This window comes from Dioscorea cayenensis, chromosome 11, assembly GCF_009730915.1.
Source record: "Dioscorea cayenensis subsp. rotundata cultivar TDr96_F1 chromosome 11, TDr96_F1_v2_PseudoChromosome.rev07_lg8_w22 25.fasta, whole genome shotgun sequence".
NCBI lineage: Eukaryota > Viridiplantae > Streptophyta > Magnoliopsida > Dioscoreales > Dioscoreaceae > Dioscorea > Dioscorea cayenensis.
Window position 1 is genome coordinate 7048294 of NC_052481.1, and position 16750 is coordinate 7065043.

A 16750-nucleotide genomic window follows, 5' to 3' on the forward strand; every position below is an offset into this window, starting at 1 on the left:
TTAGGGTTTGGACACTGATGTTCTTCTTTTCTTATAGCCTCACTCAAAAGATTGGCCTTTATATATATATATATATATATATATAATGCTGATATATATATCGAGTTATTTATTTCTGTTTGGTAGAAGGTCCTCTTTCTTACTGAACTCACATGCACACGCTGCTATGAGAGTTTGGGCAGAGATGAATTGGATGTAGAGACCACGTGATCAAGCATGCGTGGGTGGTCTATGGTAGTCCTTCTATCTTGGAGTATTTAACCCTCTTACTGTAAGCTGAGCATAAATAAAGACCTATGATTCACATGTTGAATAAAATATATTTTATTTCTGACCTGCAGATATGATGGCACTGTTAAATGGAGCCTGTGGTCTTTTTGGTGTTAAAATCGTATATTAGAACCTACTCTTTTGGTTCTTAGCTAAGGTCAAGCAATGGGAAGGACCAATGTCTTGACGCACATAAAACATTGTTGTGTGGATGTTGATTATAATGGGAAGAAGACAAACATCAAGCATCATTAAATATTGCGCTCAGGCAGATGTTGAGGGTTGCAGGTACCAATCAATGGATCAGTTCGATTGTAGAAGCAAAATAAATGTACTTATTTTACACAAGTACAGGCCTGTTCTTCGGTAGACATGTGGAAATGGTTATTATCCAATGGCCAACAAGTAAACAAATAGTATTAAAATTTTAAGAAAATATAAATGCAAAGAGGATAGCTCTAATCTTGATATCGTGTAAATATTATTAATAATAATAATATAAAACATTAAAAATAAACAGTAATAACAGTAAGAAACCTATGTGGGAGTTCTGTGCGAGAAATACCTCTCGTTCTCTCCTTCAGAGTTGCATAATGGGGGGGTTATCCCTAATAAATCAGTCAAATCACTGTAACTAGTGCACATCTGTACTCGTTTATCCTTCGCTTTATCACTTGTACACTTTGTATTAAAAAAAAATTGTTAATAACCAAAGACATTAAAAATAAAGTTTCAAAACTAAAGTTTTTTTTTTTTATATATTCTTTAAACTGAGATGTGAAGCATTTTATTAAACATATTTTGGTTTTTGTTTTTATTATTAAGTATACCTATAAACAATAGTTACAACAAAACCTCTATAAATATTATTTTTGGGGCCAATAAAAATTATTATTTTATAAAAAATGTTTATTTATTGATAAATAAATAATTTATTAATTTATTGATAAATGAATATTTATTAATTTAAAGAGAATTTTATAAGTTGAATATAGTTTTCAATTTAATGATTGGTAGATGAAGTGTAATATAATCTTTCAAGTACATTTGAATGTAAATTATAACTTAAAAGTTATAAATATTAATTTGTTTTTAATTTTAAATTTTAACTTAGAATTTGGTATCATTGATAACTTAGAAAATTACTCAAGAATCCTCTATAATTGGCCAGAAATCTCTTATATGTGATTAAAATTACTCTTACATATGTTATGATTATTATTTTGTCACCGTTTTTCGTATAGAGATTTGTCACAGAATTTGGTATCATTGATGGCATTTGGCATAGCTATTATTTCTCACAATTTTTAGCATGGTGTTTTGTCAAGGTATTTGGCACATTTTTTGCTTTTAATGCCATTTCTCATAATTTGGCAAAGTTTCTAGTATGGACATTTGTCACCAAATTTGGCACAATATTTATTTTTAGCACTGGGTTTAGTAGGACTTTTATTTGGCACGGTTGTTGGCACTGAATTTTGTCACCGAATTTGTGAAACGCTCTTTGCGTATTGTCATGGACTTGGACTTCTTCCAACGAACCATGCTGCACTTGATTGCTTTTCCTCGACTAAGACAACCCTTCAACTTCCTTTGCTTGGCTATACTACCAAAGTGCCAAAGGAACTCAAATTTGCTTAAAGTTTAGGAAGAGAACTTACCAAGGAAATTTGGAAAGATGGAAAACTCGTATTCTTACTGATAAGTGTACAATTGTTCATTATTTTATTTCATATGTACACTCATTAGGCATGTATATATATTAGAGTTATACTTTGGAATTCGATGTTAAACACGGTGTATTTTGAATTCTCAGGCTTGGACAGTGCTTAAAGACGAGAAAGAGAAAGACAAAATGATGAAGATGGAGCTCTCTCGTCATCAATCAATGAAGGACAAGCCAAACAAATTTACTTACCGGCATCTTACGGCCGTGCTTATAAGCCTCTTCCAGAGAACTTTGTTGGCATACTTATGACCATAAGGGGGAGCATAGAGATATTCAAAGGGACTCACGGGCAGGACTTATGCCCGTAGTCAGACCATAAGGATTATCCAGAGGAGCTTACAAGCATAGCAATAAGGGCAGTCGCAAGAGGCATATAGAGAAGTTTACGGTCCAGCACTTATGGGTGTTATAAGCTAGACCATAACGCCATACTAAACACTTTACTAACTAGACTTATAGTTGTAAGTGTTCCCATAAGGCTTACGACCCATCATCCCCATCTCCTTATGCCCAGGTCCTTACAATCATAAGTGATGCAACATAAATATTCCTGACGAGGACTTCTAGGACATATTTTGTTTAATTCAAAGGCGAGATTGAGGGGGAGAAAAGGGGTGAATCTCTAGGGCTTTAGAGGTGATTCTAGAGGGAGATTCAACCATCTATCTTAGAGAAGATGGTTTGTAGCTATCAAGATTAGCTTGGCAGCATTCGTGGAACGTCCTCAGGTATTCTTTGGCAATCATCTCTCGGCACAATTAAGAAGGGGGTTTTCATGTCTTATTTAATTCTCGTTGTGTCTTTTGTTTGGATGCTTGCCATATATTAATAGAGGGCTAATTTTGTAGATGTTCAGGTGCAGTTCATGAACTTTAGGGTTTTATTCTATTTGACATTGGTTGTGAATCTTGTTGATTTAATTATTTCTTAATTGCAGTCCATATTATTTTAATCTAATTGCGTGTTTTGTATGGCTTGATTACTAACGAGGTGAAAACCATAGGTCTCATGTATGATGTGCTTTGTGACTAGTAGAAATACTCATCTAGTATAGATATATCGCGATTGGAGAGGATTGTGAGTAAGCTTAGCAATGGGGTACTTTGGAGTCGAGAGTTCTCCTCCCTCGATCCTCTTGAGTGGATTAACAAGTGATTTACATCCTCTTTGCAATCATAGGGAATAGATTTTAGGAGAAATCACATTTCTATTCTATATGGGATTAGGGATAATCTTTTCACAAGAATAATTATTTATTTCAGAAATTCTTGTTAATCCATATTGAGATTTCATAGAGTGCAATGCGATTGTGGGGTGCTTATATCAACACTGTACTAAATTAGTTACTAATCGTCCTTGCAAGAGGGATTTAGTATATTTTAGGATTTCTCTCGGTTTAAAAAGGATTGCATAATTATACAACCTTTATCCTTAACTTAACAAAACCCTTAAGGGATACTATGTCTGAGCATCCTTTCTCTCTCTGGTTTCTCGTCTCCTTTATTTACTTTATTCTTTTTTCCTTCTCTTTTGTTTCTGAGTTTGTTTGCATATATCACTATTTTTGTTTAGGCTAATTTTTGAGATTAGGACTAGTACTAGTACTTTGGATATTCCTTGTGGATCGATATCCTGCCTTTGTGCACACTATTACTACATGATCGTCACTTAGCTTTAATGCTTACAATTTCACTTGTTGATATCCCCAAAGGAAAAACTTTAGGGGTATTTATAAAACTCCACCTCCTCAATAAATAGTAAGGATCGACTCAATCCAATTGCCATTATAGACCATATAGAGAACTTCACATTTCTCTACAAAACTATCCAACCTTCTCTAATACCCTAGAGTTTTCAACTCAATTCTAGAATCATAGAGAAAATTCTAGAATAACCCACACTCTTCTATATTACAAGGGTTATATTACAAGACCTCAAAATTTTCTAAGTATGGGTGGGGGCAGTGGCAGAGCCAGAAACTATATATAGCGTAAAGGAGGAGAATTGTGAAAGACAAAAATTTAATTGATAAAATTTTTACTTTTTTTAAAATTTATATATATGTTAATTTATAGCTTATAAGCTATAAATTAACATATAAATAAATTTTAAAAAAAAGTAAAAATCTAATTAGATTATAAAAATCAGGTGTCTAACAAAAATTGTTTACAAAAACTTTGCCAAGAATATAATTTTATATATTATATAAACTAATTTGTCAAAATAAAAAACTAAAACATTGATTTTTTTAAAAAAATTATACTACATAAAATAATTTATAAAATATCAATAGATCAAATGATAAATTTTTGTAAATATATTTTTAAAAAATTATTATGTTTTAGATGATAGATATTAATTTGTATAAAAATTAATTTTTTTAAATAAAAAATAAAAAACTCTAGAGAGAGAAATATTTTTTAAAAAAAATTATAACCTAAAGAGAGGGAGAAAAAAAATAAAAATAAACATATATATATATATATAGAGGGAGAAAAAAATAAAAATAAAACATATATATATATATATACAGAGAGAGAGAGAGAGAGAGAGAAGTAAAAAGGAGAGAGGGGGAAGAGGGGTGTGCTGGCAATAGGGGGCGGCCGCCCCCCTTTCCTCGGGGAGAAAGGGGGACCTCTTTTGATAGTTATCATGCTGAGACCAAGACGTGCCGCTTGTGAAATCCTTCCTTACCTAAGTCTGCGACGCCTTCGTCGTGTATTGCTTGTATGCATCGTTCTTGTCGTGTTGGTACCACAAAGTAAGCTAGTGCTTCCAACTGGCTTTACTCTATGCTTGCCTCTTCCGTTAGACGAAGTACTCCACATAGCTTGCATGTGTGCCTCTCCTTGGTATGACTCTATGTGTGAGTATTTCCTTCACTTCTCGGTCATATGAAGTAGTGATGGCGATGGGAGCTCTCTTGGTGTGAGACTCCTATTACTTCTTTTTCATTTAATCAATAGCTTAATGTCTATAGTGTTTCTTAGTTCTACTTCTACAAAATAATTAATAAAATACATTTGAGGATCGTTAAGTGCAATTGGAAGAAATTGGATAATCGCATGAAGGTTTCCTCAATAATCACTTGTGAAATAGCATTAAGAGGGGCAATTCAATCTAGTATTGGACCGGGGAATTCAAGGGTCTCATGGTTCCAATCTCTTGGCAACTTGGTCTAAAACACTAGGAACTTAAGATGGAATCTCTTTCACCCCAGCCTCGTATGCCCGCCTTAAGTTCAAGAAATCCACTAAAAGGGTTAATCAAACCCTAATGCAGAAATCTAGCAATACCTAATCTCTTAGGGCATGCATAGATCTAACAAAACATGGGTGTTCTAATGCGTGGGAATCTCTTTCTCACAACATCAACGAAATAATCATCAAACAATTATGCAGCGAATCCAAGTTAACTAGAAATGTTAATAAATTGCCAAAAAAAATTTACAAATAAAAGTTGAGGTATTGATATGCAATTCACCTTGAATTGGGGGCCGCTAATGGATGTACAAGTATAAATCAATAAATAATAATCATTCAAAGGAAAAAAATTGCAAAAGAATTCATGAGCTAACTCTCTCCAATAGGTCACCGGTGGTTAAGGTTGAGAAGATCCCAAGATCGTCAAGAAAATGCCGAATCTCTTCAGCCACTCTACACTATTGATGCACATTGAATCTTCCTGGAGAAAATCAACGGAATCCGCTGATGATGAAACTCACCTCTAACTGCCCAGGTCTCCAAAAATCCGGTCGTCTCTCCCAAATTCAGCAAAAGAATCCCCCTATGAATAGTAAAACCTAGGGATATTTATAAATCGAGTCCACCACAAAGTCACCACGGCCGTTGTGAAGGCCACGGTGATCAAGTTTATTTCTTGGGCCATAAGTCGTATATTGGCACAGTTATTCTGGACATTATCCCTTATGACCACGGCGGTTGTGATGCCCATTGTGACCTCTGAAATCACTGCCTGTTGTGATGTTGTTATGCTACAGTAATCATCTATAATACTCACTACTACAGTATCATCGCTATAGTGATAGGTGACTGAATCCATCCTGATGTATGTGAGCTTTGACAAATCTTCTGAATTCTACCAAAATGAAGCTCACTTGTGCCGAATGTGATTCTCTGATGTCTAATGAGGTTGTTGTGAAATTCTAAAAATTGAATTTTGGTCTGATTTGCCTCAAATCGCCTTATATTTGCTTATTTGGTCCTAAAAAGCAATTAGACCCCATGGTGAATGAAAGAATGAAATTCTATACTAGTTTGGTGCTAAACATATGAAATTTCATGCTAGAAGTAGTATAAATGATATATTAAATATTCATATTCAAGCATTAATCAGAAGACCAGCTGTATCTCTAATTTCTAGTGCAAGATTAGGCGGTAGGCAACTTTCCCACTTTTTTTCCTATTGGGGATGGCCCTTCATACCGTCTTATCAATCCCTTATGCAAGTTGGCAAAACAGCGAGCTTGATGGGAAAGAGTTTTACCATCACAAGTTCTCCTTCCTCAAATTTTATGGGTTTCCTCTTAGCATTGGCACACTTCTTCATCTTCTTGAAAGCCTTGGCCAAATAAGTTCTTGCATATTGGTTTTCTTTTGCCATCCCTTAACAAACTTAACCATGGTGGGGCTCTAGCCTTTATATTCGATAGGTAGAGTCTGAGATGTCAAGTGTTTTTGTCTTGTGGCTATCTCAAAAGGACTCGCCCCTAAAGACTCACATCTTTTCAAGTTGTAAGAGAATTGGGCAACGTCAAGCAACATAGTCCAATCTTGTTGATTGGAAATCATGTAGTGCCTCAAGTATAGCTCCAATAGTGTATTTACCTGCTCATCTTGTCCATCCATTTAGCGATGAAAGCTAATAGAAAAATTGAGCTTGAACTCCATGAGTCCCCAAATTGTCTTGACAAGAGCCATAGTACGATGAGTCCCCTGATGTCCTACCCATAAGGAGTCATAGCACTCCTTGATGATCTCCTTCCTCAAGCCTTGCCTTTTGGCACATATAATCTTTTCCTTTGGAGATGAGTAGCCAGTCCATTAGACAAAATCTCCTAGTCTTACCTTATTTTGCCGCCTCTTCAAGGTTCTTGGCTTGGTGATCATGCTCTAGGCCTTCCTTGATTCTTTCCACCAAAGGAAAATTTGGAGAAGTGATGGATGCAAGTTCAACCTTTTTTCTCAAAGTGTCAGCCACCTCATTTCACCTTGCCCGACTTGTACTCCATCACAAAGTCAAACTTAGCCATGATGTCTTGCCACATAACTTGCTTAGGTGTTAACTTCTTTTGTTTGAGGAAGTAGCTGGTTATCACATTGTTCATCTTCACTATGAACTTAGAACCTAGAAAAAATGGCTCCAAATTCTTAAACAATGTACCACCACAGTCATTTTCTTCTCTTGCACCATGTACCTTCTCTCAGTCTCATTGATTTTGCGGCTCTCAAAAGCAACAGGTGCCCCTGCTGCATCAACATCCACCAATAGCAAAATGAGAAGCATCGGTATGTACCTCATATGCCTTGGTGTGATCGGGTAGTGCTAGTATAGGCTCCTTGACAACCGCTTGCCATAGGGCTTCAAACGCCTCTTGGCACCTCATTCCACTCCCATGCCTTATTTTTCTTCAACAAATTGGTGAGTGGAAAAGAAATAGAGGAGTAGCCTTAGGTGAACTAGTGGCATTAGTTCACAAGACCAAGGAATGAGGTGCTTGGTCTTGGCCTTATCAAGAATAGCTTAGATCTTGGCCTTATCCATCTTGATCTTGCCATTGAACACCACATGCCCCAAAAATGTTACCTCTTGTTTGGCAAACTCACACTTCTCCTTCTTAATATAGAGTTCATTCTTCCTTAACACTTGAAAAATTTGCCGTAGGTATTGGACATGCTCATCTAAGGTCTTACTATAGATGACTATATCATCCAAGTACACTATGACAAACTTTTCCAAGGGAGGTTGAAAGACTTTATTCATCAAAGTGCAAAATGTGGGCGGGGTATCGGTGAGACCAAAAGGCATGACAAGGAAAATAAAAAAGCTATACCTTGTCACAAATGTGGTCTTTTGCACATCTTCCTCTACAATCTTCACTTAGTAGCATCCAGACCTAAGATCCAACTTGGTGAACCACCTAGCATCCCTAAGTTGGCTAAATAATTCTCCTGTAAGAGGAATTAGGTACTTATTCTTTACCATGATCTTATTGAGCGTGAAATAGTTGATGCACATCCTTAGCAACGCATCATGCTTCTTTTGGAATAACACGGGTGTTCCATATAGTGCCTCTAACTGTCGAATGTATCCCACATCTAACAAGTCCTTCAACTTCTTCCTTAACTCCTCGAGCTTGGGAGGAGCTACACGATAGGGTACCGCGACGGGTGGTCTTGCACCATTTTCCAATTCAAGCTAATGATCAACTTCTTTCTTAGGTGAGAGCTTCTTGGGCAGCACTGGTGTCATTACACCCTTGAACTCCTCAAGAATGTGTTAGATCTTACCAAACACATCTCCAAGTCATTCTTGGATTCATCCTTGAGTATAGAGATGTATGTAGGGTGAGGCTTCTTTACACCCTTATGAAGTTGCATGGTTAAGAGTTGCTTGACCTGCATATTAGTCTTTCTTGCTAAGGGAGCCATGTTCATATCCCCTTCGCCCAAGATACACATTGTGTTTGTCAAGGGTATGGATACAACCTTGACACTATCCAAGAAATCCATTCCAAGTACTATAGGATAATTATCCATTGTTATAATTGAAAGGGTCCATGCCATTCACCAAGACATAGCTCCACATTGCGAGCAACTCTAAAAATTGATCCTGCCTTGGCATTTACCTCCATGACCCATCCTTGCTTCTTCTTATAAGGAATGCCCAACGAATTTTCTTCCTTTACTTCAAAGAAGTTGTGTTTTGCTCCGGTGTCTAACAAGACTTTCACCACATGACCTTGTATCTTGGCTTCCACAAACAAACTCCATTTCTGCTTTGTCTTGGGTATCTCCACTTTGTCTTTGATAGCATCTATGAGTTGCAAAGAACCCATCTTCCTTTCTTCATTTGTCTCTTTATCTTCTTTCCTGATTAATAACTTACTCTTCTTTCGGCAATCCCTAGCCATGTGAGGACTTTCACAAAAGTAGCAGTTGATAGATGACTTCTTTGTTCTCCTTGAAGGTCTTAGAGAATCCCCTATTCTTTTTTCACTTGCCTTCTTTGCTTGGTTGGTCCTCTCCCCCACCTTTTCCCTTACGACCCTTATCCTTAAAGGATTTGGGTTTTCTGGGCTTCTTGAGCTCAAGAAGGGACTCAACAATGAACATGGTGGTGATAAGTTCTTGGGCACCGCGACATTCTATCTCCATCCTTGCCTATATGCTTAGCCCATCTAGAAAGTTAAAAAAGGCATCCTTCTCTGAGTAGTCGGGTATCTCCAAAGTACCTCTGAGAATTCCTTAACATAGTCCCGAATACTTCCCTTTTGGACAAGGCGCCAAAGCTTGGCTCTTGCATCTCTTTTGGCATGCTCAGGGTAGAATTGCTTCTTAAGCTCCCGCTTGAAGTCTTCCCATAGCGCAATGGCGCACATACTATGTTCTATATTGCCACAACGCCTTCTCCACCAAACCATGGAGGTGTCCACAAGGTAGAGTGTGGCATGATCACCTTCTTGGTGTCCTCCACACCAAAGGCTTTGAAACATTGATCCAAACTCCATAAAAAGTTACCTATCTCCATGGCATCTCTTGCCCTAGAATAAGGCTTAGGCTTTGGAACATCCATCCTAGATGAAAGAGCATAAGTTAGGGAGAAGGGGTGATAGCAACATTTCCTTGTGCTAATGCCCTCATGATGACCACCATTTCATTCTTTAAGCCCCTTATATCTTCCTTCATGGAGCCTACTTTTTCCCTCAAAGCATTGTTCTCTAACACAAGAGTTGCAAGTTTATGACCAAGCTGATCACAGCTTTCCATGACTTTCTTGAAGCATTAGTCCGTCACCAAGTTCAAGGCTTCTTGCATCTCCTCATGCAATTCCTCAATGTTGGAGTCCATCTCCTCGAACTTTTTCCCTCTTTCAGTGACGATCTTCACCTTAGCAAGTCTTGCAGTGACATCTCCTAAATCCTCTTCAGTCTTGTCTTTAGATGGTGTCTTTTTGCCCTTATTGGAGGTTTACTTCACCATCTCCACTTGCTCGATCTCGCTCACATTATGCCTGCAAGATCTCAACCAAGGATCTAATAGCACTTTGTTTCAGACTTGAATTTTTTCCAATGAAATGTACGGCACTTGATCATTTTTCCTAGACCAAGTCAGCCCTTCATCTTTCCTTGCTTTGGCTATCCTACTAAAGTGCTAAAGGAACTCAAATTTGCTTAAAGCTTAAGAAGAGAACTTACCAAGGAAACGTGGAAGCTTGGAAAACTTGTATTCTTATTCAGGAGCTTCAATGCTTACAACTTCACTTGTTAATGTCCGCAAAGCAAGACCTTAGGAATATTTACAATACTCCACTTCCTCAATGGACGGTAGGGATAGACTCTATCCAACAGCCATTATAGACCATCTAGAGAATTCCACACTTCTTTACAAAAATATCTAGCCTTCTCGAATACCCTAGATTTTTCCACTAAATTCTAGAATCATGGAGAGAATTCTAGAATGACCCAAATGATTCTATATTACCAGGGTTATATTAAAAGGCCTCAAAATATTTTAAAGTATTGGGGGGAGGGGTGAACTTTCTTTGATGCTTGTCATGCTCGGACCATGACACGTTACATGTGATAGTATACATTGCAAGTAGTAAGTGTACTAAAAGGTTGGTTATCGAACCACATGGACCGACTCTCCTATAATTATTTGTTCCTCTATTATCTAGCAAGTGAAATCAATTGGTGTCACTAATCCTAATTAAGAAGATTAGGAGCTGAGAAGGCAAGATGACGAAGTCGGGGTAGGATCAAGGAGATGAGATGGTACTGTAGCCTCAATCCCCTTAAGACATCATTACACTTGATTTCCTATATTGGTTATTGCTTGGACATTCTTGGACTGTGGAGATTCCTAAATTAGTTTAACCCCTTCTGTCCAAGTGATTAAACTCTAATCCCATATGATAATAATAATTACCCTATGGTTGCTTTAACGTGCTCTACAAATCCCACTATTAGGTTCAACCTTGATCCGGAGAGTTCAACACCATACAACCTATCTGTAGGCATGCACTCAATCTCTATTTCTTATGTGTGATTTAACATGATCTACTTCTCAATGCTAATCATGTTTATCTGATATGCAATTGGGGCTATCACGCTAGCAATTACAAGCATATGAAGAAACATAATGTGATACCTTGCCTCTCACTCTTCTTCTCATTTACTCTTCTTTGGTAGTTATGAGAGTAGAGAATTACACAAGCTTACTCACCTTTGTTTTTTTTTTCTTGAATGTAAAAAAGCATTGTTGTCTTTTGCCAAATGTTTATTCATTCTAGTCCATGTTTCAAAAGCATGAGGGTAACTGGGTCATTCATTGACTTTCATGTCATAGTGGTTGATATGTTGAAGTCATAGGGGCAAAAGGGTTATTTTCTCTGAAATCCTTATCCACTCTTAAAATTCAACTTTTCCTTAGAGGCAAAGATTCCTAATTCTTCTCTTCTTCACTCTAATGGCCAACCATCTCCTCATCCTTGGCCAAATTTTTTTTGTTAGAATTTGGAATTCAAGTTTCCATTCCTTTTATTAAATTTGTGAAGGTATGCATCACCTTTTGTTTAAATGTATTTTTTTTGTTGCTTTTGAAATGGTTCTTTAACCCTAAGGCCATTCTTTGGAAGCTTGTTTTCAAAGGCTTTATAATGTTTTGGTTATTTGAAGCTTGTTTGAGCATTTAATCATTGTATTTCATCATTTCACCTATAGTATTGAGTGTCCCTTTGAATCCTATTGAATTCTTGCATTTCAAGAGAATTTATGTAAAGTTTTTGTGGAGAAAATAAGGGTGTGTAAGAGCTCAAAATAATGCCCATGTTTTGTTAATTCATGTCTCTTTTAGTTGGATATTGTATAGACTTGGTGTAATTCCATCAATTTTTTTTTGATGAGTTTGCTCTCAGTACTGTAGCACTGACACTCTCACCTAGAGTTGACATTTTTTTTTCTTTCAATGTGCTTGAGGTTGGATTTTTACCCTCATAGTGTGATCTTTTGGCTATATTATTGGCATGCCGAAATTCCATACTTAGGGTTTTGAGTTACCTTGCTTTCTTATTTTTATAACTCAAGTTATTTTTTTTCGTATTCTTCTCATGTTTTTCATATTTTTGGTTATCATATTTGTTAGGTGGGGAGCCCTCGAGCAAGGACAAGGCCGTGGAGGAAGCTTAACTACTTTTTGCTCTTCATTTTTGTGAGTAAACTTGGGTATTAATGAACATTGTTCTTTAAGGATTTAAATGATAACCATATTTCATAAAAATACACATATCTATTTTGTATTATGTATTACTTGGCTCTAACTAAGGGCATAGTTGGTTCAGAATATGATTCCTTTTGAAGTTAAGATATAAGTTATTTCTCCAACTCGATTTTAGTCCCATTTCATGTATTTTAAACCTATGTTGACATATTTGCAATCCTTGATAAGGTTTAGGCCATGCACTTAGTATATATATCCTTATATATATAATATGCATTCATATCTTTGGGATTTGTGGCTTCTCTATAAAATGGTGTAGAATAGTATACTTATGACATATGCTTTTTATGGTTCCATGGAGGTTGTCAGATTTATATTCTTGAAATGTTTTGATACTTACTAGATTTTGTGATGTTATACTATTCCAATATATAGAACCTATGGTATATCAGTGATAAAACTGATATATGGAATGGAAAACATTATGTTCTATATGTGAAAGTTTATACTCCATGGTTGAGATATTGATGATTTATGATCTTTTCCATGTGTCTTGATGATGACATGCTATGTGCGATTCACTGTAGTGGAGGTTCCCACGGTTAGCCTGTAGAGCCAGCGTAGTTGGCCATTATATTACCCATATTAGAAGGAGTGTAGAGAGACTAAATGAGACAAACTTGACTGAGACCCTCAGAGTGACCACACGAGGCTCCCAGAGGCCAACGTCAAGGAGGGCTACCTAATTTTAATATAAATAATAAAATAACCTTGGCAAGTTCAAAACCCTAGTTGTGACAATATAGGGGGAACACTCTTTGAGGCTAGCTTGAAAATTTTCATGAGTTTTACACTATGATGATATAAATCCATGGTTTACATGCAAATTATATGGGGATATATTTTTATAGATTTAAATGTTCTTGTTGGTTGCATTTCTGTTCTTGTTGAACTGTGTGCCTTGTTCACTCACTGAGTAATCTTATTACTCATCACTCTATTTTTTCTATCTTTTCCTTCAGGTTGAGTAGGGCATGCTGTGAATCTTTTGTTTTTTGCAGATCATCCAATGCTTTACGGTATAGGTCTGTGGATTGTATCTTGTATATGTAAGACTCATTATATAGATTAGATCCATTGGGTTGTATTTAATCAATTAAATTATGAGTAGATTGCATGTTTATATCTTTGTTCCTAAGTTCAAAGTGAATTTGTTGGGTTATGTTTTCATTATCTGTTAATCCAAATTTGCTTAAACCTTGCAGCAACTCAAGTGTGGGTGATGGTTATCCCTTTCTAAGTTATTGCGGCGGTTGCCACATGTATGACTGTGGGTCAGGGTGTGACACATAAGACAATTACAAGAAAACTCAAAGCCAATATAATACAAGGAAATCAAATACAAGTATACTCAAGGTTTATGATTTGAGGTACCAATGAAGGTTTAGCCTCTCATAGTGTAGAGAATCCTAATGCAATCCATTACAAGAGAAAAGATTGAAAACATAATGGGAAACTCCCTCAAACTCTCTTCAAAAGGATCATAATGGAAACTCTCAGATTGTAAAAGACAATGTCATTTCATCTAGTACCTAATCAGTCGAAGAAGCGACATTAACTCATATTGGATCAATTGTATTCAAACTCTAATTGAAACCAAAGTAGACCTCTTGAGAAATTGCCAAATGATACTCAATAAAACCTAACTTTGGGTTTTAAACAACTATTAATGGGCTAGTGCACGGCCTTGCTTCAGGTATGTTAGACCCGTGCTGATTGGTGGTGATACCTTTGCTTGGTTCTTTGCAAAATCTAGCATCAAGAGATCTATACCACCAAGGAGCATGTGCTTCAAAAGCACTGTCATGCTCTGGATAACATACCAGCGTAGAGGGCGGTGCTCTTTAGAATCTTCTATCTAAAGTTCTGCAGGCCTTATCACACCCGTGTTGAGACTGTTTTTTTAGTTATATAGAATTGCTCTTTTGTACTCATTCCTCTCAAAATTGCATCAATTTTGCTTCTTGTATCCCAAAACCTGTTTACTTGCATACTTACATACATAATACACAACATAACACTAGAGTAATAAGCAAGCAAGAAAGCAAAGTGCGTGCATTTATAATACATGATATGAGCATTTCATGCACTCAACAATTTGGTATCGGTTTTGGTATGGTTGTTGGAACGGATATTTATTGTAGAATTTAGAGGCTTTCATTACTTTTGTTAAAAAAATAAATTCAAAGAAACTAATTTTACCAAAATATATACTATATTTTATATCAGTATTGAACGACACTTTTGAGGTGTGTGTGGAGATATTCAAAGATAAATATGCGAATAATATTGCAATTGGTTTGTTAATACCACAAGTGTATGGGTCATCAAGTAATACCTCGTGGGTGAGCACGAGGGTAGTAATTCCCCAAGAACGGCGAGAGACTCCTATTACTTCCTTTTCGCTTAATTAGTACCCTAAACGTTTATATTCTTTTTTCAATCTAATTTTATAATTTATTACACAATACAATTGGAGAATTGTTAAGCACAATTGGAAGGAGTTGGGTAGTTATATGATAGTTATCTTGATTATTACTTATGATAGACATTGAGTGTGACAATCATGTTCTAGAATTAGACCAGGGAAATTCAAAAGCCTACTGGTCCCAATCTCTTGGCAACTAGGTCTAAATTACTTGAACTTGAGGTGACATCTCTTCCTACCCCAGCCTCTTATGTTTTCCTTAAGTACAAGAACTCCTCTAGAAGGGATAAATCCAACCCTAAGCCTAAGGGGCAATCAATCCCTAATCCAAAGATCTAGCAATACCTAACCTCTTAGAGTATGTATAGATCTAACATAGCATAGGTCTCCTAATGTGTGGGCATATCTTCTTTATCCACATTAACAAGAACATCATTCAAGCAAACATGCAATGATTCATAAAAGACTAAAAAGATTTATTAAATTATCAATCAAGATTCAAAAACAATAATCAAGGGACCTAGACATACAATTCCCCTCGAATTAGGTATGGATCATAAAATAATCTTTAAAAGAAAGGAAGAACCATAACACCAATGAATAAGTAAGCGTTTAAAGAATTTTTAAACTAACTCCCTCCAATAGGTCTGCCAAGGTTGAGGGTAAGAGGATCCCAAGATTGACAAGATGACGTCGAACTCTTTCACGCACCCTCCTTTAATGAATGATCATCAGATTATCATTGAGAAACTCACTATAATCTGCTGAAATATGTTTGAAATTGGTCTCCTGCCACTCAAATCTCTAGAACTCCGGCCGTCCTACCTTATTTGACAAAAGAATATCCGCCAATTTTGAGAAACCTAGAGTATTTATAGGATCGAGTTGCCATGGCCTCACCACAGGTGTTGTGATGCTCGTGGTGAGTAACTTATTACTTAGGCTCTAAGTCGTGTCCTAGCATGGCTCTCTGGGCATTGTATGGCTAGTTCACGGGCGTGACGTGTTCTCACAATGGCGATTGTGAAGCTATTGTGGCTCCTGTGTTGCTTCCAGTTTCTATGGCCATGGTGAATGTTACCACGGCCATTGTTGGCCGTGGTGAAGCTCTAATTCAACTTGGCCTATTTTGTTTCAAAAGAATGAAATTTCATACTAATTTGGTGCTAAACTTGCCAGAATCCATGTTTAATGCAGTGTAAATGATACAGAAAATATAAACTATTTAGCACATATCAAGTTTAAAATAAATTAAAATGCAATTAAATCATAATAGTATAAGAACCTTAAATATAACAAAACTCAATATAACTCTAACATATACATGTTTTATACTTTGATTTTTACCATTTAGCTTGTTGTCAAGATTTGTACTTTATATTGTTAATGCATGTTTTGGTTGTTTTTCTAGTTTAGGTCACATAGGGAGCATATAAAGCAAGAGGATGAAATCAATGCAAGTTAGGATCATAAATGAAGTTTAAATGAAAAATTCTGGGAGCAACATGACCCTAGCATGTGGGGTGCAGTGAGGAACCTGAAAAATTCACATTCTAGCCAACTTGGCATGGGTTGGGGGAGGAGGGAAGGGGGTTTGCCAAGATTGGCACCACCAAGGTACGATTGTGCCGAGCCCAGGACTCTCGCAACACTCAAATTCATTCTCCTTTTACACGACCTCTGCATGTTATGTAATTGACCCGTGTTTAATCTCTATTAGGACAACTATTTAATGCCTAAACATGATTTATTGGTGAGAGAGTGTTCTATAAAGGGTTTGAGCCACAGTCATCGCCATTAAAG